We start from the raw sequence: 24337 nt of genomic DNA, 5'->3' as shown, positions 1-24337 counted from the left end.
GAGAGAGAGAGAGAGAGAGAGAGAGAAAGAGAGAATATATGTGTGTGTGCCTCTGAGTATGTGTGCATGTGTGCGAGTGTGTGAGATAGTATGTGTGTGCATGTGAATACGTGCATATGTGAATGTGCATGTGCCTGTGTGTGAGTGTTTTATGTATGTGAGAGGGTATGAGAGAGTATTGTGAGTGTGTGTACATGAGTGTGTGTGTACATATGTTATACTTAAGGTCTTGCACATGCTGGACAAATGCTGTACACTGAGCCTCTGCCCTGGCCCCACTTCTTAAAACATTTTATTTTGACCCAGGATTCCACTAAGTTATTCAAACTTCCCTTTAACTCACTCTGTAGCCAGACCAGTCTTATATTCATAATCCTGCCCAAGCAGCTATAATTACATGCTGGTCCTGCCACGCTCATTTTGGGATGTGCTTTTAGACTCAGCTAGTCCCAATAAATAAATAAGTAATTACTTTTATTCATTTACTTGTGTACACACACATATGTATGTATATACATGTAACACTACTTTTTAAAAGACAAAATCATGAGTTTGGCAGACAGGAAGACATGGAAGAAGTTGAAAGGGGAGGCAGAGATAAGAGGGACATAGTTCATAGGATGCAGTGTTCATATATAAAGTTTCAAAAAAATAAATTACAAAAAAAATGAGCCTAGATATGACCCTGCCGTGTAATAGTTAGCACTCTGGACTTTGGATTCAGTGACCTGAGTTGAAATCTCAGTGGAACCTGTAATGTTCTTCCTGCTATCTTCCCTCACTGGGAGGGCTACGGTTCTGGGGAGCAAGCCATTCCTTAGTACTCCATTCTTGGGTATTTTTGTTATAAAATGAGTAAAGAGATCAGTACATTCTTACATAATAAATTTTAATCCCAGGAGGGAAACAGCTGGCTGCCTGTATGCAGAATGTGAAGCATGTACAGTATGCACAGCGCGTGCAGAATGTGCAACGTGTGCAGTGTGTGCAGCATGTGGCCCATGTAGTGCACAGTGTGTGCAGTGTGTGCAACATGTAGTGTTCAGCATGTGTAGCAGGTACAGCTGCTGCTTCTCTCCACTTTCTACCATTGCTCCTCCATCTCCAGCCCCCAACACCATGGTGGAGACACCTGCAGCTAACCAATGCTTCTTCACTGATGGCCACTTGCTCTGGCTAGAAGCTCTTTTGGCATTCAAGAGCTCCAACACATCCAGAGGAGCTTTGACACACCTCTGAGAATGTGTTCCCTGGATTTGTCCGATCACTCCCTGTGGCTCTCCAGTTACATACATGTTCTAGTCCTAGATGGGCATTCTCTCAGGAACCCCATCCCTTTATATTTTGGTTCTGTGCTTCAGATCCCTCCGCCTGAATGAGACTATCAATTCTCTTAGGAATGGTCACCATGCTCTGCAAGTCAGTGACTGGATTGTCTGATGGTAAGCCACACAGCTCAATGCCTGAACGTCTTCCTATGCTGTTTTTAAATCTCCCGTGCACTTGCTATTCTTGTCTGTCTGCAGCCACCACTCTGTGTTGTGACGCATGATTCCAGGGTTCTTGTTGACTTCCTCTCCTTTGGCTGCAGTGACATCATGCTCGTTCTTCCATGACTGGGGTCCTGATGTAACTACTGTAGGACCCATGTGCCTGCAGGCCTGTGAGTGGTAGAAAATGGTGTCCACCCTCGGGACCATGGAGATACTAGTACAGCCATGAAGTACAGCCAAGTACTTCAGGAAGGAGAGAGCCTTCCTTCTCTGAAAAAAAATCATGGTTTCTTTGGAAAGTCAGCTGTGTTAGATGGTGTTTTGCTAGGGCACACACCTGAAGGAGGGTTTTCCTGGTAAAAGGATGTTTTGCTAAAACAAATATGTGAGAGGATGCATGCTGTAAAGAAGGACCCAATAGCCACTGGATGACACTGGAAAGCATTGGTGAGCCTTGCCATTCCTTAATGGTCATCAGTTGTTGTGACTTCATGGAAAGAAATGCACCAAAAAACTTCTGGCTGTGTTCTGGTAGCTTCTTGCCACTTCGTGGACTTGGGCAGATTGGCAGAGTGATGTCAGCTGAGACAGACTCACATGGAGTTTTACTAAGACAGACTCACTTGGTGTCTTGCTGTAGCAAGACCCGTGTGATGACACATGATATTTGGAGGGAGTATAAATAGGACTCAGCAAACAGTGACAGCGTGCTTGCATAGCTAGCTCTGCAACACTTTGTTGGTCTCATGTTTTCATCTTTGCTGATCTTCACTTCATTGAGAGAGGCACAACAGAGAACTTCTGGCATTCCTGCTGCTCCTGGTTGCTCCTGCTGACTCATGCCGATTCAGCAGAGACCTGGCTGTTTCTGCTGGGTCATGGCATCACAGCTGATTCATGTTTGCTATCCTGACACTACTGAACTGGACTGCTGATGTATATCATGACAAGGCAGAATGGATTTCCTCCAAAGAACAATTTCTAAACAGGTTTACTTCCCCCATATCCTAATAGCCTTTATTTTCCATACCCTCTGGTGGATGGTGGGATAGAAGTGAGGTTAAAGCATGTAAGGACCATATTAAAAGTAGGGTTTGAAAAATCGAAGCTGATACTTCTCCAAAGCCTGGGAGACAGGAAGAATGCAGCCCAGATGTTTGTGACACCTTGGTCTTTTACAGAGTGTTTATATAGGCAGAGAGAGAGAGAGAGAGAGAGAGAGAGAGAGAGAGAGAGAGAGAGAGAGAGAGACAGACAGACAGACAGAGAGACAAAGAGACAGAGAGACAGAGAGACAGAGAGATAGACACAGACAGAAAGAGACAGAGAAACAGAAAGAGAAGGAGGAGGAAGTAGAGGAAGAAAGGAAAAGGAAGAAGAGGAGGAGAATTTTCACTTCAGTCTTGCATCTTCCAGGCTTATATTCTTGTTTCCCTATGGAACTGTTAGGCTCCAATTTTATCCGTGTCTAACTCTTTACCTTCAGCTCTTACACAGCTTGTGGCTGCACCTGAATCTAGAGTTCTAACTCTGAGACAGGCTTGGGTGAGGAGAGGCAGACATGGGCTAAGGCAGGCTGGCAAGCTGCTTCAGCTTGCTGGCTCCCAGATCCCTTGCCAACTAAAATTCCTGGGACAAGTATTGATTCATATGGGAAATTGTGATAAAAACTGAGTTTGTAGAGAACATTGATTTATTTATTTTTAATTTTATGTGCATTGATGTTTTCCCTGCATCTGTATCTGTGTGAAGGTGTTGGAACTCCTAGAATTAGAGTCATAGACAGTGCTGAGCTACCATGTGGATGCTGGGAATTGAACCCAGGTCCTCCAGAAAAGCAGCCAGTGCTTTTAACCTCTAAGCCATCCCTCTGGCCCTGTGGCATCTTTCTTAAATAATATTCTTTTCACGTTTTACAGTGCAATTCAAATAGTTACATTACTATCTGGCAGTTAGATTAAAAGGTAGTTAGATACAAATTCTGCATGTTTTCCTTTTGAATTTTTTACATAGTTTTTAGAACTTGGACTGTCTGCAGGGTGGGGAGACAGCACATAAGTATGAGAACTGAGGTCAGGTCCTCTGCGCCTGACCTCATAAAAGCCAAATTCAGCAACCATGCCTGTAATCTCAGCCCTAGAGGTGTGGAGACAGGAGGATCCCTAGGGCTTTAGAGCAAGTTCATCCAAGCTGAACTGGCGAACACCAGGTTCATGTTCAATGAGACCCTGTCTCAAAGAACAAAATGGAAAGATGCCTGGAATGTCCTCTAGTTTCTACATCACACACACACACACACACACACACACACACACACACACACACACATCTTTCCTATTTGTAGCTTCTTTCCTAGATTTCCGTTATGTAACTCTTCTATGCCAAAGTCTAAACGACTTAATAGTAGATAAATAACTTTGTCTAATAGTATTTACCCAGACCTTTAGCCTGAAAATTCTTTACAGCAATTCTCCACAATGTTGACACTCTCTACAATACAGTTTTCTTTGAAGTCACCATCAGGTGTTCCTCATCTTTGAGTCAACAGGCATGGGGTTTTGTCTTAGGGTTTTATTGCTGTGAACAGACACCATAACCAATGAGCTTTTATAAAGACATACATTTAATTAGGGCTAGGTGACAGTTTCAGAGGTTTAGTCCATTATCATCATGGTGGGAAGCATGGCAGGATGCAGGCAGACATGGTGCTGGAGGAGCCAAGAGTTTTACATCTTGATCCAAAGGGAGCCAGGAGGAGGCTGGATTCTACACTGGTAGAATGGAGCTTAAACATATATCTGACCTCAAAGTCTGGTTCCACACTTCCTCCAACAAGGCCACACCACCCCGAACAAGGCCATGCCTCCTAACGGTAAGCATTGAAGCTCATGAATCTATGGGGGTCAAACCTTATTCAAACCACCACAGGCTTCCTTCTGACCAACAATCTGAAAGTAAAGCAGCCCTGTGGGAGTTCAGAAGCCTGACCTCCAGGTGCCTCACACTTGTGCTCTCATCTCTTACAGCCTCGAGGCCTCCATGGAAGAAGCCAAGGTCAGATTCCTGAAGATCAGAAGCAAGAGAAGCCCAAACAAAATCCAGCAGCAATACCAGTCAAGAGAACAAAGTCACCATAGACCATCCAGCACCTCCTTAACCCCTGAGCTGACCACCTCATTTAAATGAGTGGCCCTGAGACAGACATATTTAAACTCCCCCACTGATATAGTAAAGCATGCTAACTCAAGAATGAAGGACATTCCAGTTGCTCGTAGCCATTCTACTTTCTTTCTTTTTTTTTATTAGATATTTTTTTATTTATATTTCAAATGATATCTCTTTTCCTGGTTTCCCCTCCAGAATAAAAAAAAAACCAAAACCCTGTTTACTCCCCCCTCCCCCTGCTCACCAACCCACCCTTCTCCTGCTTCCTGGCCCTGGCATTCCCCTACACTGGAGCATAGAAGCTTCACAGGACCAAGGGCCTCTGCTTCCATTGATGACTGACTAGGCCATCCTCTGCTATACACATGCTGCTGGAGCCATGAGTCCCCCATGTGTACTCTTTGGTTGGTGGTTTAGTCCCTGGGAGCTCTGAAGGTTCTAGTTAGTTCATATTGTTGTTCTTCCTAAGGGAGTGCAAACCCTTCAGCTCTTTGGGTCCTTTCTCTAGCTCCTTCATTGGGGACCCTGTGCTCAGCCCAATGGATGGCTGTGAGCCTCTACCTCTGTATTAATCAGGCACTGTCAGTGCCTTTCAGGAGACAGCTATTATCAGGCTCCTGTCAGCCAGCACTTGCTGGCATCCACAATAGTGTCTGGGTTTGATGATTGAATATGGGAAGTATTCCCAGGTGGTGCAGTCTCTGGATTGTCCTTCCTTCAGTCTCTGCTCAATAGTTTGTCTCTGCAACTCCTTCCATGGGTATTTTGTTCCCCCTTCTAAAAAGGATGGAAGTATCACTTTGGTCTTCCTTCTTGAGTTTCTTGTGGTCTGTGATTTGTATCTTGAGTATTCCTAGTTTCTAGGCTAATATCCACTTATCAGTGAGTGCATACCATGTGTGTTCTTTTGTGATTGGGTTACTTCACTCAGGATGATATTCTCCAGATCCACCCATTTGCCTAAGAATTTCATAAATTCATTGTTTTTAATAGCTGAGTAGTACTCCATTGTAAAAATGTATCACATTTTCTGTATCCATTCCTCTGTTGAGGGACATCTGGGTTGTTTCCAGTTTCTGGCTATTATAAATAAGGCTGCTATGAACACAGTGGAGCATGTGTCCTTATTGCATGTTGGAGCATCTTCTAGGTATATGCCCAGGAATGGTATAGCTGGATCCTCTGGTAGTTGGTACAGTGACAGGCAGGTGGATCAATAGAATAGAATTGAAGACCCAGAAATGAGCCTACACACCTATGGTCACTTGATCTTTGACAAAAGAGCTAAAACTATCCAGTGGAAAAAAGACAGCATTTTTAACAAATGGTGCTGGCTCAACTGGTGGTTAGCATGTAGAAAAATGCAAATCGATCCATTCCTATCTCCTTGTACAAAGCTCAAGTCCAAGTGGATCAAGGACCTCCACATAAAACCAGATACACTGAAACTAATAGAAAAGAAAGTGGGGAAGAGCCTCTAGCACATGGGCACAGGGGAAAATTTCCTGAACAGAACACCAATAGTTTATGCTCTAAGATCAAGAATTGACAAATGGGATCTCATAAAATTACAAAGCTTCTGTAAGGCAAAGGACACTATCATTAGGACAATATGGCAACCAACAGATTGGGAAAAGATCTTTACCCATATGATTAATATCCAATATATACAAAGAACTCAAGAACTTAGACTCCAGAGAACCAAATAACTCTATTAAAAACTGGGATACAGAGCTAAACAAAGAATTCTCAACTGAGGAATACTGAATGGCTGAGAAGCACCTAAAGAAATGTTCAACATCCTTAGTCAACACGGAAATGCAAATCAAAACAACCCTGAGATTCCACCTCTCAACAGAATGGCTAACTTCAAACACTCAGGTGACAGCAGATGCTGGCAAGGTTGTGGAGAAAGAGGAACACTTCTTCATTGCTGGTAGGATTGCAAGCTGGTATATCCATTCTGGAAATCAGTTTGGTAGTTCCTCAGGAAATTGGCCATTATACTTTCAAAGGTGTGTGTTTTATGACAATAGATGGCCATAGAATGTTAACCCATTTCCAAATTAATCCAAAGTCAGTTTCTATCCAACCAAGGTAAATTTCCCTTCATTAAGCAATGGGTAACATTCCTGCCTGTGAGTTTTGAAGTTCCCTGAGTTGCAGCTACTGTGATTCTTATGTTTGAAATGATTAGTCAAAATATATCATCTATGTATTCTTCTGGACATAGCCTTTATCATTCTTATTATAATGATGCCCATTAATTAAGAGAATCTCTCAAAAGAACTCAGATATTTTAGACACATCAAAAGAGCTCTACAATATTATGGGACAAGGTTCTGCTGTGAAGGTAAGAATCTTGCCAAGATGACAGAAGTTCAGATACAAGAGAGCACTTGGTAAGACAGAGGTCAATGTAATCATACTGCTTACTATTCCAGGGCTCTGTTCTGTGTTTTGTGTTATTCCAAGTGAACTAACTGGTAGATAGTAGGGTGTGTTCTGCTTCTTCAAAATATCTCAAGGACAGATTTCATGTAGCCTGAGTCATGCTCACAAAGGCTATCAACCATTTGAACTTGGCATTAGTGGGATAGATTACAATTTTCCTTGTATGGAACCACAACTACTAAGTTCCACCTTCATTTCCTGGATAATTCTCCCATCCCAGAGAATAAATACAATCAGCACTGATAGGAGATGATGGGATGATAGATTTCAAATGGAGGCATGTGTCACGTTCACTATCTGTGGCTATTGCTAATGGTGACAGTGCCAAAAGCTTCCTCCTCTCCATGGTGGTGACAATGCTGAAGTCTTGTGCCTCTCCAATTTCTTTTCATTCCAAATAGAACATCACTCTTTGAACATTTTCCTTTCCTGACCACCAGCTTTCATGACATCCTAAATTCTTTGACTAATAACTCTATCCTTCTGTACACAGTGTGGCAGAGTGTTGGTTTTTAATCTAAGCTATTAATAAATCACACTGAGGCGACTTTTCCTCGATGCCATATCTTTCCTTCATAAAATCCTATGACTTAATCTTATTGTGTATGGCATTTGAGTCTCAGTAAAGCTCAAGCCACAGGTTTGTGACCTACCCCCAAGAAAGTACAGTCAGATAGTGACTTCTGGTTTGGGCTTGAAAGAGTCACCTGACTGTGACTTCCCAGTGGCTGCTCATCAGCCTCTGATGTGAGTTCTAATTATCAGAGTTTTCTCTCAAGGACTATGGGTAGCCTCTAACTCTGTACAGGTGACCACCTCAGAGTGAAGATGCTTGCTATGCATTTCCACTTCCTTGATAGCAACAGGATCCGACCTGAAAAATCCTAAAGGAGTGGACTCAAAAGATGCTAAGCGCTCATTCCTGTAGGGTCAACAGCTGCTGCCCCTAAAAGTACTTAATCTGTACCACCATAACACCCTGGTGGTTGCCTAACAACATATGGAATGTTTCAGAAAATCTCTCTCAAAGATGGAAACTTTAACTTCAACACTTACCCAAGATCGAGCCAATTTAATATAATGGAGAAACATCATGTATTTATCGGGAAATGCCAAGTAATTGAAAAGTCCACGCTGCTGGGTTTGAGAAATCCCACAGGGCAAGCTGGCTAACAAGTCAAATCAGCTCCCTGTGCTCTCAAGCTAGAGACCCAGTCTTAATGTATGAAGGAGAGAGAGATCAGAGAGAACAGCCAGTGTCAACCCTTGATGTAAGCACACACACACACACACACACACACACACACACAGAAAAAGAGAGAGAGATGCAAGCACACTTACATACTATACATATGCATGCAAAAATAACTAAACAAAAATACTAGAAATTTAGAACATGTACTTTGATTTTTTTAAGCGCATCAATATTGTAAATGATAGTGGAAAGAATATGCACTGAACTCAGTATTAGAAGGGCTGTGGGCTTTCTATGAACAGAAGAGCCTACTTTCAAATAAAGCAACATCTACCATTCTGCAATACTGTTCCACTTGCTAATGAATTGAGATACAGTAATGGTTTGAATTAGAATGACCCCCATAGGCTCATACATTTGAATATGTGTTTCCCAGTTGGTGGAACTGTTCAGGAAGGATTAGAAGGTGTGGTCTTGTTGGAGAAGGTGTGTAACTGGGGGAACAAAGCCCACACCATTTCCAGTTAGCGCTTTCTCTCCCCCCTCTCTTCCTCCAATCTTTGATAAGTCTTTCAGCCCTCATCTATTGCTTCAGCACCATACCAGACTGCCTGCTGCCATGCTTCCCACCATGATGGCCATGGACTCTAATACTCTGGAATCATGAGCCCTAAACTAAATAATTTTTCTTTTTATAAGTTGCCTTGGTCAAGGTGTTTCATCACAGCAACAAAAGTATAACTAGGACAGAGGCAGATGTCACAATTCTTTTGCTTATAGCACCTATATCGGACACTAATGAATAATAAATAAGTCCTCTTAGGAGTTTGCCTTGCTTACTTAGTATTTTTTCTTTGTTTGAAAAGGCAGACAAGATATAATTTAAGAAGTTTAGCCTGGGGCATAGCTCAAAGCACTTCTCTCATATGCATGAGGCACCTGGTTTAATTTCCAGTAAAACACACACACACACACACACACACACACACACAGAGGTTAATAGGAATACAACTTGAAAGAAAACTACAATATTAAAATTGACGGATTCCTGTCTCATCACTAATATATTTTTTATGAAGTCCTTCTTTTACTATTTCCCCTGGCCGAGATTTGAAACCTTATCAAGAAAAGAGAACAGAAAAGAGTCCGCTGCTTTACTGTGATGCTAAGTGTCTCTTCCCAAGGCCCACCTGCTACCCACTTGATCTTCATGGTACCTGTGAGGAGCCTTTAGGAGGAGAGACTGAGAAGGAGCCTCATACTCCTGGGGACCTGAGTATGGCCCTGAAGAAGACTGGAACTCTCACCTGTTCCTTTTCTCTATTTGCTTCCCAGCTTGTGAGCTAGGTGGGTCAATACCATCACAGGTTCCCACAGTAATGCTTGCCTCACCGAGGCCCAAGTGCTAAGACCAGCAACATAAGGTTGGAACCTTAAACACTTCGAGCCAATCTGAGTCTTCTCTCCTTAGGCCAATGACCTGAGGAATTTTGTTACAGTGGTGGGAAGCTGGGGCACCGGTGTTGGTTCTCTATAGTATTTCTACAATTGCAAACCCAGAGGAGTGAGTTACTGTGATGCCTGCTCACTAAATGAAGTAGTGCACCAGGCAGACTAGCTCCTCCACCCAGCCAGTCAGCGGAACTGCCCTTCCTTGGAAGGCAGAGGTCACTGGGTTAGTAGTCAATGAAGCATGCAGCTCAGCTCCTGAAGCTATGGCTGAAAGCCACAGACTGTCCCTCAAAGTGCTTTAGTGGGTTCTGGAAATGGCATAGACATTTTCTGAAGGAGCAACATGGATGGGGAAACTCACAGGGCCTCAACTCCCTAGAAGGGCTAATAGTTGATTAATGGCCGGCCGCAAAGAGAAGGAGAATCAGTCTTCTCCAAGATAGCCTATCTAATCCCTGATAGCCTATCTAATCTCTGATAGCCTATCTAATCCCAAATTGTCATATCCAGACACACACACACACACACACACACACACACACACACACACACACACACGAGAAACACTAGAGTCAGCAGATAGTGTGTGAGTGTGTGTGTGTTGTGTATACATGTGTATATGTACACATGTTTAACAATGATAATTAAAGAGGTCACAAAGTCTAGAGGGAGTGGAGGAACACAGGCGGAGTTGGAGAGAGGAGAATATGGGGAGATCTCAGTTCCCATAATTCTAGAGAACATTTCCTTTGTTCCTGGCATTTTGAAGACAGGTCCACTACCCCACTGAAATGGAGCAGATTTGTATGTGAGTCCAACAATATTCTGACTCAGCTGAATGTGACAATCTAATTAATGTGCTGCTCCAATTAACCCTGGGCAAACATCCTGAGGAGGCTGGAATTTCTCAATTCCAGCATACCTAATATATGCCTATGCTAGATGATAGGATGAAAAAGAAATACACAACATTAAATTGTACTGAAGTCATTTGCCCAAAATTGCCTCTTCTCAGTTGGCCTTTTAGAGTCAATCCCTGTGAACGTGTCACTTTGCAGTACAGCACACGAAGCATCAGTATTGACTGACACATATTTATTCAACTGTGAATATGAGGATAAAGTAAACACTGTAATTTTTTTAATGGAACAAAAAATGATACTTGTATTAAAAAAAGACAAAAAAAAAAAAGATGTGTTATCATTGAGATGAAGTTATTTTGCTGTGTGACTGACATATTGGATGCTCTCTTCCCAAAAGGCAAAGTCAGAAAAACACTTCTCTCCCATCAGCTCAGAAAATAAACAATGGTTTGAGCTAAGCTTTAAGGTTAACAGAAAAATTCTTCCTATTTTTATAGCTAGGAGTAAATAGCCCCGCTGTTGTTATCCTCTGACAGCAAGGATTAGCCAGGAAATGTGTTCACTGAAGCTAGTGTAGTAAGCTGAGGCAGCATGAGGAATGGCTCCGCCTTAAAGCCGAGGCTCACAACCAACCAAGAGGCGGCAAGCAACATAGGAAATGGGTGTAAAGAAACTGGACCGCAAACCATGTCCCGCCCCAGGTTTGCATTAGTGTGTGAACATCCTAGAGTTAGATGGTCCAGTCAGTCTCTCTCAAGGCCTTTCATGCCATTAAGGGATGCTGAGGCCCAAATCTCAATCTCCATCTTGTCCCTGGGCCATCATCTATTAACTAACACTCTTTTGTTTCTTCTACTATCTTGTTTCAGTACTGCAATTGCCTGGGGACATTTTATGATAGGGGGCTTTCTGAACACCTTACAATGAGGACATTTCTTTCTGGACTTTTTACAATGGGGACATTCCTTTTTGGACTTTTTACAATGGGGACATTCCTTTTTGGACTTTTTACAATGGGGACATTCCTTTCTGGACACCTTACAGTGACGGCATTCCTTTCTGGACACCTTACAGTGAGGGCATTCCTTTCTGGAAATTTTACAATAGGGACGTTCCATTTACACTAACCAAGTGATAATACAGGTTTGGCCCATGCACCTGGGCAATACCTTTGTGGTCTGTAGCTTTAAAAACTCTGTGTTGTCCTAGAGTAAATTCAGACTTGAACAGAATTTTTGTCTTGTCTCCTTCCTTCCGTGTGTCTCCTGATCCCAGATTTGTTGTTGTTGCCCCCTTCCCGCCCTTCCCCTGTTGTTTAAGTCCTGCAGGTCGGGGCAAAGGGACATTACTTACCTGAGCTAGATGAGACTGCAGCCAGCCCAGCATGGCAGACTACTGTACAGCAAAATTTTATATATTCTTTAAAATAATTAAGGCCTTAGTATAATTATTTATAAACAGTAGTGAGGTCATTTATTACCAAGTATGGTTACTGTTGGTGTATAGTAAACCACTCATTTTGTTTTCGTTCATTTGTAATGTACTATTACCTTGAAGCAGGGTCTAACCACATATCCAGGCTAGCCCCAGCTCCTGTATGTCATCGCCCCGTGGAGTGCAGTATACCACTGCACACTTGGCGGCATAGTGAGCTCGTGGAGACCAGCATCACCACAAACAGGAGTCACACACTGTTAGGGCATTGGGATGGCTGCGATGTCACTTGGAAAAAGGATTTCCTAGCAGACATCTTTACATACTGAGCCAATCCATTAGCACCATTGAGGCCATTTTCCAAGGTATATAACAATAATATAAGGAAAAAAATGGCCACCCATTATTAGATACAGCACAGAAGATAGTTTTTTTTTTTGTTTTTTTTGTTTTTTTTAAATGGACGGGAGACATCTTTTTGGAAACCTTTAAACCCATATTTAAAGGTTTTGTTATTGATCAACTAGCAACCAGGAGTCCATGGGTGACACGAATATCTCTACACACTCTCTTCCCTTGGCTCTTGTTTTCATTACCAAATTCAATATGTGTGCAATATCAAACCATATACATTTTGTATTTCGCAATACACATAGAGATGAGGACATCAGAGCTGGAATTCAAATGTCATAAACACTGGGGGAATAACAGAAATCAGGAATGGGAGACTCGTGGGAGCCAGGGAAGTGAAGGGGAAGTGAGCTGAGGAGGCTGAGCAAGGATGCTGAGCCCCAAGGACAGACGGGGAAGCCGGAGTCATGAGAGCAGCAGGCAGTCACTGATGTCAGTGCTTAAAAGTCACAAGAAGACACAGAGAAGAAGACAGTAGCCAGGCAGAGAGAAAGTGGTCCACGGTAAATCTGACCAGACACAATAGCCAAGGAGAGAAAGGAGGCGGGCAGGGGAACAGCCTGTTGAGTTAAATGAACTATGGATGATAAATCGAGAGAGAGCGTTCTCAGATGAGTGATCACATTAGACTTGGGCTCTTGGAAACAGTGATCTTTTCCACTTGGCACTAATGTAAAACCAGAGGTCATTAAACCAGATGGCAGGTGGCAAGGCCACGAAACAACAGAGCATCGTGAAGTTTTAAGTGTCAGTGTTGTGTAATAGTGACATGTACGTTAACAGGGTTTTAAAACTGGATAAAACTGAGAGGGAAAAAAAATCAATTCCCTTCATTTAGAAGAACACATTTTTATTACCTAATGAAACTGAAACTGTAGCGCCATTGATTTTAAGGCCACAGACAGGGATTGCTGATTTATTGTATAAAAACAGTACAACTGCAATGTGGAAATCACCTTGCCAGAGAGCTCACAGTGCCTTGGAAAACTAAAAGCATCAGCTGTGTCCAAGGGCATAGCATCAGGATGAAACTTAAACAAGCCGGGCCATTGCCCTTGAAAGATCACCTCTCAGAGTTTCAGGTCGTTCTGAAAATAGACAAAGTAAAAGGCTTAAGAGTCCATTCTTCCTCCTCTCCCTCCCCCTCCCCTTCCTCTTACCCTCCCCCTCCCTCTCCCCCCTTCCCTTTGTACTGTTTGCTTTCTATGTACCTTCAATGTAACCTAATTACTAATGATTCTCCCTCACAGAGGATATACTCTGATCAATAAACAAAGAGAGCTAGGCAATAGTTTTACTGGCCAAGTTCTGCCCACACACGAATGAGGGCCTGAGTTAAATCACTAAAACACACACATGCACATGCATAGACATACACACACACATGTACACACATACATCCATGTTCCCACCAGTCATGGCAGCACATGCCTGTGACCCAGCTCAGGGTGATGGAGACAGCCATATTCTTGAGGTTCACTGGCCAGCCACTCTAGTCAAATCAATGAGCTGCCGGTGCAGTGAAGAGACCCCACCTCAAAATAGAATGTAGAGAACAATGGACGAAGACACCTGACAGTTACAAAACATTGACTTCTGCACAGGCATGTGCACCACCCATCACACATACAGTCATGCATACACATAAATTCTGGCCTCCAAACAGCCCTGTGCGTACACACAGACACACACACACACACACACACAGGCACACAGACACACACACACACACACAGACACACACAGAAAATAAGCAAAGGTAGCAGAATTATGGTATTCCACAGACCTTACTAATACCCCTGACTAGGAGAGACAGCCTGCGCACCCGGGGCTGCACCTGAGTGAGTTAGGAAGCCCAGCCAGGCCATTCTTCTACCCAATGCCTGAGGCTCTTTCAGCTTCCAGTGGCAAATGCTATCTGTACCCTCAAAACCAAAACTTTGACTATGTGAAACTTTCTAGACGTTTCCCAATTCCTGTCCTAGGTAACAATTATCTGGTTGCTCACACCTTAGGCACAAGCAGGGAGAAGTGGGCCATATACACATCTGGCTGGTAACACCTGTGGTAAATGGTGGTCCCACAGGACAAAGAGAAACAAGGTGTCATCTGCCTCCTGGATCCAGGCAATAGGAAGTGTCTACTGCCACCTCTGAAGTCTCCTGTCCAAGACACTATAAACCTATCAAACCTTCATTCCTAACTCAGTGAGGGGAGAGATGAGGATTAGGAGAGGAGATTAAATTACATCATGGGACTACAAAGGGTTAAAATTCAGAATTGACTGAAATCCACATGACAGAGGACCTGGTTTTCACAATTCAACAAAATGTGAGGGAAAAGCAAGAGAGAACAGACATATTGAGAGGCCTCTGTGAGATAACCTACTAAATAAATACATAGCCCTTGTTCAGACTCTCACTGTAGTCCACCAAGCCGGAGAAACATTTAAAAAACTGTAGCGATATGTCAATAGTGGTCATATATTTGATGAGGTGAGGAATTACATTGTTTTCTGGAGTGGTGATGATGTGTATTTTTTTTTTTTAAACCATGTCTTCTCTTTGTTTTAAGGAAACATACTACAGTATTCGCTGATGAAATAATATGACATCTGGTCTTTGTTTCAAATAATCCAGTGGGGAGAGGGCAGATAAATGAAGCAAGATTGGCCATATGTTGATCATTGTTGAGGCTCTGTGATTAGGATAAAGGGATTCATTATACCATTTTCTCTACGTTTGAATATGTTTAAAAGTATTCATCATAAAAAGATAAAAATAAAAGCCATTAGCAAGGCTTCCTGCCTGCTCACCAACACTTGTGTTCATGGATGCTGTCCTTATCCCAGTTCTGCCTCTGCCCATTGGCTGTGGATATTCTTATTAGCTCATGAGCAAAATGTTTACAGACTCCTTTTGAAAACATGAGCGCTAGGCTAGGTGCTAGCAATGGCCTTAACCTTCAAGAGATGAAAATGGGAGAGGAGGAGGAGTCTGGGAGAGGCCAAGAGTGTGGGAGGAGAAGGAGTATGGGAAGTGGAGGAGGGGGAGAGATCCTGGAGAGGGGGGAGGGTGTGGCTCATCATTGCAGCTATTATAGGAATTCCTGCAAGACCAGGAGGATCTAATGGGCTTGAGGGGAGGCAAAGAGGAGTGGGCAACTCCTGTGTTCCTTCATGACATGCTGCAGCAGTTGGAGACAGTGTGGTTAATCTCTCCTGATTTTCTACTTTCTCTCTAAGAAGAAATCTCCCGTTCCCTCAGTGGCCCTGATTGACCCATTTTAAAACTGGAGCCTTCCTCTTGCCTGTGCCCTGATGGTGAAAAAGGACTCTGCCTCACGTGTTTCCTCACTGGGACTCATGGTTGCTGTGGAGCTCCAGCCTCGGGCAGACACACATATTTGAGTGCCCACAGTTAGTTGCATACCTGTGAGCTTTCTCTGCTGGGTGTATAACTGAGAGCTTACCCTGTGTGGCTGCACTGAAGAAGGACCACACATTACCTCTATACCACAAGATCTGCTGGTGTCCCTTGAATGAAAGGGACATCAAACAGGCCGAGAAAGACATCAAAATGACACTAGGTGCAGCTGTAGAAGGGGAGGAAGATAAAGGGAGAAAGAGGTAGCAGCTTGGTGGCTACTGCTGGAAAAACCCAACATCCACCAATAGTCAGTAGCTGCAGAGCTAGACTCTGAGCTCCCCAGCACACAGAAGCTGCTTTTAGGCAGAAATCTTTAAAAGGTCATTCATTTAAGGCTGAGGACACGGCTCAGTCAAGTGCTTGCTGTGCAAAGCATTGGGGACTTGAGCTCCATCCTTAAAACCCACATGAGAAATTGGGCATCCAAACCCATTATCCTATGTTGGGAGCTGGGGAGGTGGCTCAGCAGGTGACTGATCTTCTGAAGGTCCTGAGTTCAAATCCCAGCAACCACATGGTGGCTTACAACCACCCGTAATGAGATCTGATGCCCTCTTCTGGTGTGTCTGAGGACAGCAACAGTGTACTTATTAAATAAATAAATCTTTAAAAAAGAAAGAGAGAGAGAGAGAGAAAGAGAGAGAGAGAGAGAGAGAGAGAGAACTACTGGAGAAGCAAAGTCAGAAGGCTCCCTGGGACTCACTGACATCTGTCTGGTCTAGCTAAGAGATGAGCTCTAGGTTTTAGTAAAAGATGCTGTCTCCAAAACCAAAGTGGAGAATAACTGGAGAAGATGAAGGACACCAACCTTTGGCCTCCACATATGCATACATGCACACAGACATGTACACACACACACACACACACACACAGGACTCATATGATTTTTCTATGTTGGTTCTTGGTGGTTGTCATGCTTTTGTCTAACGTATGAGGGGCAGGTGCACCAATGTTCTGGTGGATTCTGTCAGCAGGGCTTGAAGGAGGCAGCTCTGCTGAGCAGGATGTTAGGAGCGCTGCTGAGCTACTTGTAGCCCCCAAGGGTAACTCCAGTCACAACACAATTCTTGGAAAGAGTACCCAGTCAACACTGTGACTGTTTAGCCCAGATAAATACAATGTCCCATAACCTCTGGGGGAGGGGGTCCCAAACTGGGACACAGTAATTCTGTCTAAACAGAGCTCAGCTCTCTCTAATGAACAGGCTTGGGGTTCTTGAGTAAATCACTTGGGTAAATCCCTTTACCTTTCTGGGTCACAGCTTCTCATCTGAGAAATTGAGACTTGGTAGTTGATAGCTATGGGCTTCCCAGCTAAGGAAAAAAAAAAAAAGCAATGAATGGCGCTTCCCTCACTGTTTCTCTGCTCAGTACTTGTTGGCCCCTGTGAATTTCCTTCTCAGAATCCCACACAGTAAACAGCATATCAGTGTTAACTATTGTCAATAGAAATCACTTCTCGGGGAAACAAATCACCAGCTAACAGCTTAAACACAGGCTGAAGACAGAAAATGGTGCTCTGACGTTCTGAAGATCAAGTTTGGAGTCCGCTCCCACCAGTCACCCCCCCATATGACCTTAAATGTGTTATTAAAAATATCTGAGCCTGTATTCCTTGCTGGGAACATGTACACAGTACTAGCCCTGCAGGTTTGTGGGAAGAAGAAAATCTGAACAATAGATAACATCATGACTGGTTCTAGACATTAAATTCTTTATAATATACTCGGTGACCTCTTCATTTCTGTTTTCACCCTGGATTTTCATTTATAAAATAACCATTATGCCCCCATGTTCTGCCATTGACCAAACTCTAAGGAGGCCCCTCCAAGCTTGTCTTCTCACTAGACCTCAGCATAAGCCATTTCACCCACATATGCTAAGACTTATGTGAACACCAGCACCTTTTCTATCCATTCAGGGCCATGTCCTCAACCCCTTAAAATACCTGCCTGAGAGCCAATACTGTCAAAATAATTCACTAGTGTACAACCCACACCTGTTGGTAGGTCCCAACCTTGGCTTTCTACAACAGCTTTCGGGGTGTTTCTGTTTTCGTTTTTTGTTGTTGTTGTTGTTTTTGTTTTTGTTTTTGTTTTGAGACAGGGTTTCTCTGTATAGCTCTAGCTGTCCTGGAACTCACTCTGTAGACCAGGATGGCCTTGAACTCAGAAATCTGCCTGGCTCTGCCTCCCAAGTGCTGGGATTAAAGGTGTGTGCCACCACCCATCGCCCGGCTGTTTTCGGTTTGTTTTTTTTTTTTTTGGTTTTTCGAGACAGGGTTTCTCTCTGTAGCCCCGGCTGTCCTGGTACTCACTCTGTAGACCAGGCTGGCCTCGAACTCGGAAATCCGCCTGCCTCTGCCTCCCAAGTGCTAGGATTAAAGGCGTGCGCCACCACCGCCCAGCCTGTTTTCGTTTTTAATGTGCAATTATAAAATGCTCCCTTATGCTTTTTTTAGACAGGAGATGAAGTCCAGTGGTAAAGTGCTTACCTAGCATTTGTAAAGCACTGGGTTCTGGCACTGGCACTGGCATGAACACATGTGCACACACACATGCACATACACACACACCTTGGCTGAGCTATGGATCTTCAACAGTACTTGTCAAGAATCCCTCTACGCAGCTCACACACCTACAACAAAGTCTCTCTGGTCTCTCATCTCTCCTCAGTGAGCAAGAGCCCAGCCTCGGTGAGTCTAATTTGCAAAAGTACCTTTGCCCAATGGTAGAAGGAGTTTATTTCTTCTCCAAATGAGCACCAATTAATAGCCCATCATCTGACCACAAAGGCCTGCCTCCCTTAGCACCCCGCAGAGCCTCTCCTTTGCTTACCCCAGCATTAAGAAGGCTACAGCCTTTGCTTAAGTAGAGAAACGGGGCCAATCTGACCCGTGATGTTTCCTTCTAAGAGGCCTAGAAGGCAGCACAGAATAGGCTAGAGAAGCAGAAAATGAAGAGGTTAAAATACTAATCAGAGCTTTGGGGGATCTATAGAGCTGGGCAGAGAAATGGCAGAGTTCAGCAAGAACAGAAAGGCCCTAAAACTCAGGTGTGACAATACACATCTATTAGCCAGCATCTGGGAAACTAAAGCGAGAGACTCACAGGTCTGATGCCAGCCTGGATCACATGCAAGACCCTATCTCCAAAGAAAGAAGAGAAAGAGGGAGGGAGAAGGGAGGAAGGGAAGGGGAGAGGGAGAGGGAAGGAGAGAGGGGAGAAGGAGGGAAGAAGGGAAGGGAGAAGGGAGGGAAGAAGAAGGGAGAAAGAGGGAGGGAAGAGGGAAAGGAAGGGAAGAAGGGAGGGAGGAGGGAAGAAGAGGGAGAGGGAGAGAAAGAGAAAAAACAAAACCATATGATCAAATGACCAAACCCAGCAGGAAGCTGACAATCAAGAGAACAGGCCCAGATGCTGACATTATCAAACACAGACCCTGAAAGAACTTTGACACATTCAAGAGAAGAGATGGCAAGTGAAGAATGTCAGCAGAGAATTGGAATATGTTTTTTTTTTTAAATAAAAAAAGAGCGAGAGAAAGGGAGAGAATTGAATAAAAACTGTAGCACTCAAAAACATAATAACCAAAACAGGTTGGCCTTGGCACTACAGAGTAAGGCAGCTATAAACTCCCTCGTCATGAAGCAATTACAAACCCAGACAAGCCTGTCAAGGACAACCGGCTGGAGACGTGGCTCACTGGAGGCAATGTTCTTACAGAATGTTTGATGCCCTGGGTTCACTCCTCAGTAACACAAAAGAAAGGGACAATTATTTCATTGTTCTAGAAAGTTCATATATAAGAAACTCGTGTAAGTTTACTGAGCTCTGCATAAGATTAACACAACTCAGCAGAGACTCTGCCTGGGGCTGCTCCCACGAAGCCTTGATGTGGTGCTTGACCACTGTGTAATGGGTCATCAGAACCAGCAGCATCAATGCCTTCTGATATGAAGGGTCAGTGAGGCAATGATGTCAGCCACAGGCTTCTAGCAAGAAACAGCATCTCCTCTAATCTTGCAATTTTTTTGAGCGAGTCACAGACTCATTGGACATTGAGCAGGGTATTCTAGAGGTTAAGACTGTCAGAGGAGGCTCAGAAACTTCCTTAAGTAGCCAGGGTTTACCAGACAGTGGGCATATGTAAAGCAGAAACCAGAGTGGGCCCACACCACTCTCATGTGCAAGGTGAGAAGCTTTATGTAAGCATAGGGAACGCATGTGTGTGCTCAGTGGAAGAAACTCCTGGCTCGCATTCTGATACATTCCCAGAGAGACGGAGACTCGGTGACCTGAGATATTTGAATATACCCTCCCAGCAGCCTGGCTTTAACACTTTTTAAAATGAGAAAAATAATGGAGCAAACTCGTCAACAGCTGATCATTATGGGAAAACAGACTTCAAAATTTAGGACAGACCTGGGGAGATGGCTCAGTGGGCAAAGGCACTTGCTGCCAAGCCTGAGAACCTGAGCTCAATCCCTAGGACTCTCACATGGTAAAAGATCACCAACTCCTGGAAGTTGTGCTTATTATAACATATGTGTGCCCACTGCCACCCTAACTCAGCCCCTACAAACCATCTATAAACTTAAATGTAATAATAATAATGACAATAATAATAATAAAATAATTTCCTCATAAAGAACTAAATTACAATATGGAGTTGTTAAAATATAGTGGCCCCCTTAAGGCTGAGCACTGCACAGTATCATATTCTCTGCACCTTGACTGGTTCTGGGTTTCAGTGTCTCCATTACTGCTTACTGTAAAAACAAGCTTCTCCTACAATGGCCGAATAATTCACTTATATATATGGTATAGTAATATAGTAATATAGGGCTGGCAAGATGGCTCTGAGGGTAAGAGCACTGACTGCTCTTCCGAAGGTCCTGAGTTCCGATCCCAGCAACCCCATAATGAGATCTGACACCCTCTTCTAGTGCGTCTGAAGACAGCTACAGTGTATTTCACCAGAGCGAGCTGGGTCGGAGTGAGCGGGCTGGAGCGAGCAGGATGGAGTGAGCAGGGCAGTCCTGAGTTCAGTTCCCAGCAGCCACATGATCGCTCACGGCCATCTGTACAACTACAGTGTACTCATACACATAAAATAAATAAATAAATCTTTTAAAAAATAATAATATAGTAATATGTGGGTGTAATGATATACAAATAGGAATTGGTTTACTACTATGCCATGTCATTTTACAGAATGACAGTAGTAGGGTCTCCCACAAGGCCTACAACTTATTAAGCCACAGGGTCTCAGCCCCCATAAAGATGCTGGGTAGCTTTTATCTTGTGGAGTGGGCCTTAACTCCAATCAGAAAGTGGTTGGTTACTCTCATTCTATCCATGCCACTATTGCACTCATAGCTGTGTCTTGTAAGACTAGTAGTTATGTTACTTCTCAGGGTTAATAGCTAGGTAAAATTAGTGATTACTTTTCTTCCCAAGTATCATGTGTCACACTTTCTGGAAACAAGGAAAATGGCCAGTAAGGATGAATTATAGCTCAACTTCTCCATGTCCTGTGACTCAAGTATGTGATGCCTTTACCAACAGAGTCTTCCTGTCATGTTCTGGGGAATAACTGAGACTGTTAGAAATAACCTGTGATGACTGGGGGTCTGGTGGGATCTCACTGCCCAACAATTCCATTTCTGGGAATGAGCTTCTTACTCATTAGCCTGAGGTGTCTAGTCCAGGCATTGCTGCTCTGTTATAGGGTAACTCCACATTTACACACACACACACACAACACTGTAGAAGCAGTAGGTTTCCATATAACTTTTTCACAGTCTTTAGCATTAGTTAACCTTTTGTACATTCCTTCCTCTATCTTGTCCTCCCACCCCCACATCATTTAATGCTTCTGTCCCATCATAGCCTTCACCCCTTTGTACCATAGCTTCTATCCCCTCTTCCTTAAACCTCTCTCCTTGTGGCCCCTTGCTAAATTCATGACCTCTGTGGGTATTTCAAGCACACATCTGGAGATTCAAAGCTAACATCTATAAACAAGAGAAATCATGGGCCTGGTGACTATTTCTAACTATATACATTTGCCTACAAATGCCATTATTCTGTTTTTCTTACTAGCTGAATAATGTATCATTCAAAATTCTAAGCATTCAATAATAAGAAAAAGATAATATATGAAAAGAAACAAGCAAGTAGGACCCATACTCAGTAGAAAAAGATAATCAAAAAAACTGAGTTTCATACAGGTGTGGCGCCACACACCTTTAATCCTAGCACTCAGGAGTTAGAGATACACTCAAGTATCTCTGAATTTGAGGCCAGCCTGGTCTACAGAAGTTCCAGTACATCCAGTGCTACACAGAGAAACCCTTTCTTAAAAGCAAAAACAACGAAACTATCGATCTCTCCAGATGTTAGATTTAGCAAAATTTTCATAAAGTATTAAAATACATTTACAGAATTTTTATAAAAGTTTAACAAAAGTGTGTCAGCAGTGATTCAATTAATAGAAAGATCATGATAAAGAGCAACTATTTAAAAGAACTAAAGCAAAATCCAGGAATTGGAAAAAAAATAATGACTGAAACAAAAAAAGTTCAACAGGAGTACTCAATAGGACATTTGGAGCAGCAAAATAATTAATGCTTTTCAATATAAAGAGATACCATTTGATGCTGGGCATAGTAGCACACACCTTTAATCCCAGCAGGAAGGATTTTTGTGAGGCAGGAAGATGTTCATAAGTTTGAGGCCAGCCTGGGCTATAATAGAGAGATAAAGTTTCAGGATACCCAAAACTGTATAGAGATATCCTATCTCAAAAAAAAAAAAAAAAAAAAAAAAAAAAATCCAACCTGAAAAATAGAGAGAAAAAATGAAAAGAAAGAAAGAAATCTAATTAGCTTGAGAGCTGAAGAGGGAAAAAAGACAAGCAAATGAATTTCTTAAATATATTACCTGATAAATATCCAAAACTGATATAAAAATTAATTTATGGATCATAAAGCTAAGAGGACTCAGAATAAGATGAACACAGAGATACACACAAAGACACATAAAAAGTTAACTAATGAAACACACACACACACACACACACACACACACAAATTGAGCAAGAAATAGTTATCATAGAGGAAAAATGACTATTGATTGGTCAGAAGTGTGTTACTATAAATTAAACTATATATTGTAACCTCTATAGCAACTATTAAAAAAATAACAAAGAAACAAAATAGACTGTTAAAACAACCTCTAAATCTGAAAACAGAAAGTCAGGAAGTAAAAATAGTACAAAATAGATGGAAAATATATAGAAAAGAAATACCAGAATGTCAGACAGAAGTTTTATCAATGGATTTATTAAATGTGAATGAGTTCCACTCAAAAGAAAGAAGTTGTACGACTGAATGAAGGAGCACACTGAGCTAAACCCAATCTACCAGAGCTCCATCTTAACTCTAACAAGAAATGACACACCAGGTAAACGGTAAACAGAGGCTAATGTCGGAATAAAGCATGCTGTACAGAGATTTTACTAAAGTTGAAAAGAACTTCTGTAACAATAAATCCATAACTAAATAAGGAAGACATGACAATTACAAATATATATGCCATCAATAACTGAAACTTAAAACTCAGAAAGCAATGTCTGACAAATGTAATAATAGAGGCACACAACAATGACAGAGACTTTAACACCTGACAGGATGCTTAGTGCAAAACCAACAGACACTTAAGCCATCAACCACACTGGCCTGATACTAGAGAACCTCTATTCAGAGACTGTAGGCACATGAAACATTGTTTGAAGTAAAACATACACAGGACCTCAAAGGTTTCAAGAAATTTAAGTTTAAACTAACATGAAAGAGCCAGGCCAGGTGGCGTATGCTTTGATACTAGTACTTGGAAGGCAGAGGCAAGTTCTAAGTCAGCCTGGTTTACACAGAGTTCCAGGGCTACAGAAGAGACCCTGTCTCAAAACAAAGATTATCCAAAATATATTTTGTTGTCACTATACCAAAACAAATCTGCCAGATAAGAAAAGTCTGGCAATTAGGCAACACACTTTTTTTTAAGCCCCAAGAGTCAAAGGATAAATGGAGCTTTAAATACACTTTTAATGGAATGAAAATATCTTAAAGCTTAAGGTGTAGAGTGACCTGGGTTCCTTCTAGTCTGTCTGGGCTGGGGTCCAGAGCAGACCTTGGGTGCAAGCTCCACAGCCAGTCCCACAACACCCATAGGAAGCTCCACTCCCAGGCACTCTGACACACCCAGGATCAGAGGTGAGCAGGAACCAACACCTGTCCCAATACTGGGAGTAACTGGGACCAGCGGGACCTGGCACACAGGAACTCCACCAGCCCAGTGACTCCGGTTCCTTCGGGGTCTGTCTGGGTTAGTGTTCTGAGCAGACCTTGGGCACAAGCTCTGCAGCCAGTCCCACAACACAC

At 42.8% G+C, this 24337-nt stretch overlaps 1 protein-coding gene across 3 annotated transcripts in view; it reads right to left on the bottom strand.

The window, feature by feature from the left end:
* Rnf182 (ring finger protein 182) overlaps nt 1-24337 on the bottom strand; it is a 56257-nt gene that overhangs the window by 6264 nt on the left and 25656 nt on the right. The window contains exons 2-3 of one of the 3 annotated variants that reach the window (XM_031358912.1): nt 17142-17208; nt 13424-13555 (exon numbers count right to left, since the gene is read on the bottom strand). The exons of 1 other annotated variant lie outside the window; for it this stretch is intronic. The gene's annotated coding sequence lies outside the window, so the exon portion shown is untranslated. The remainder of the gene's footprint in view (nt 1-13423; nt 13556-17141; nt 17209-24337) is intronic. One more of the 3 variants, XM_031358913.1, reaches the window with a different exon arrangement.

The sequence above is a fragment of the Mastomys coucha genome, unplaced genomic scaffold, assembly GCF_008632895.1.
Source record: "Mastomys coucha isolate ucsf_1 unplaced genomic scaffold, UCSF_Mcou_1 pScaffold7, whole genome shotgun sequence".
NCBI lineage: Eukaryota > Metazoa > Chordata > Mammalia > Rodentia > Muridae > Mastomys > Mastomys coucha.
Note: the sequence above shows the minus strand (reverse complement) of the source record. Positions and strands in the feature narration are given on the sequence as shown.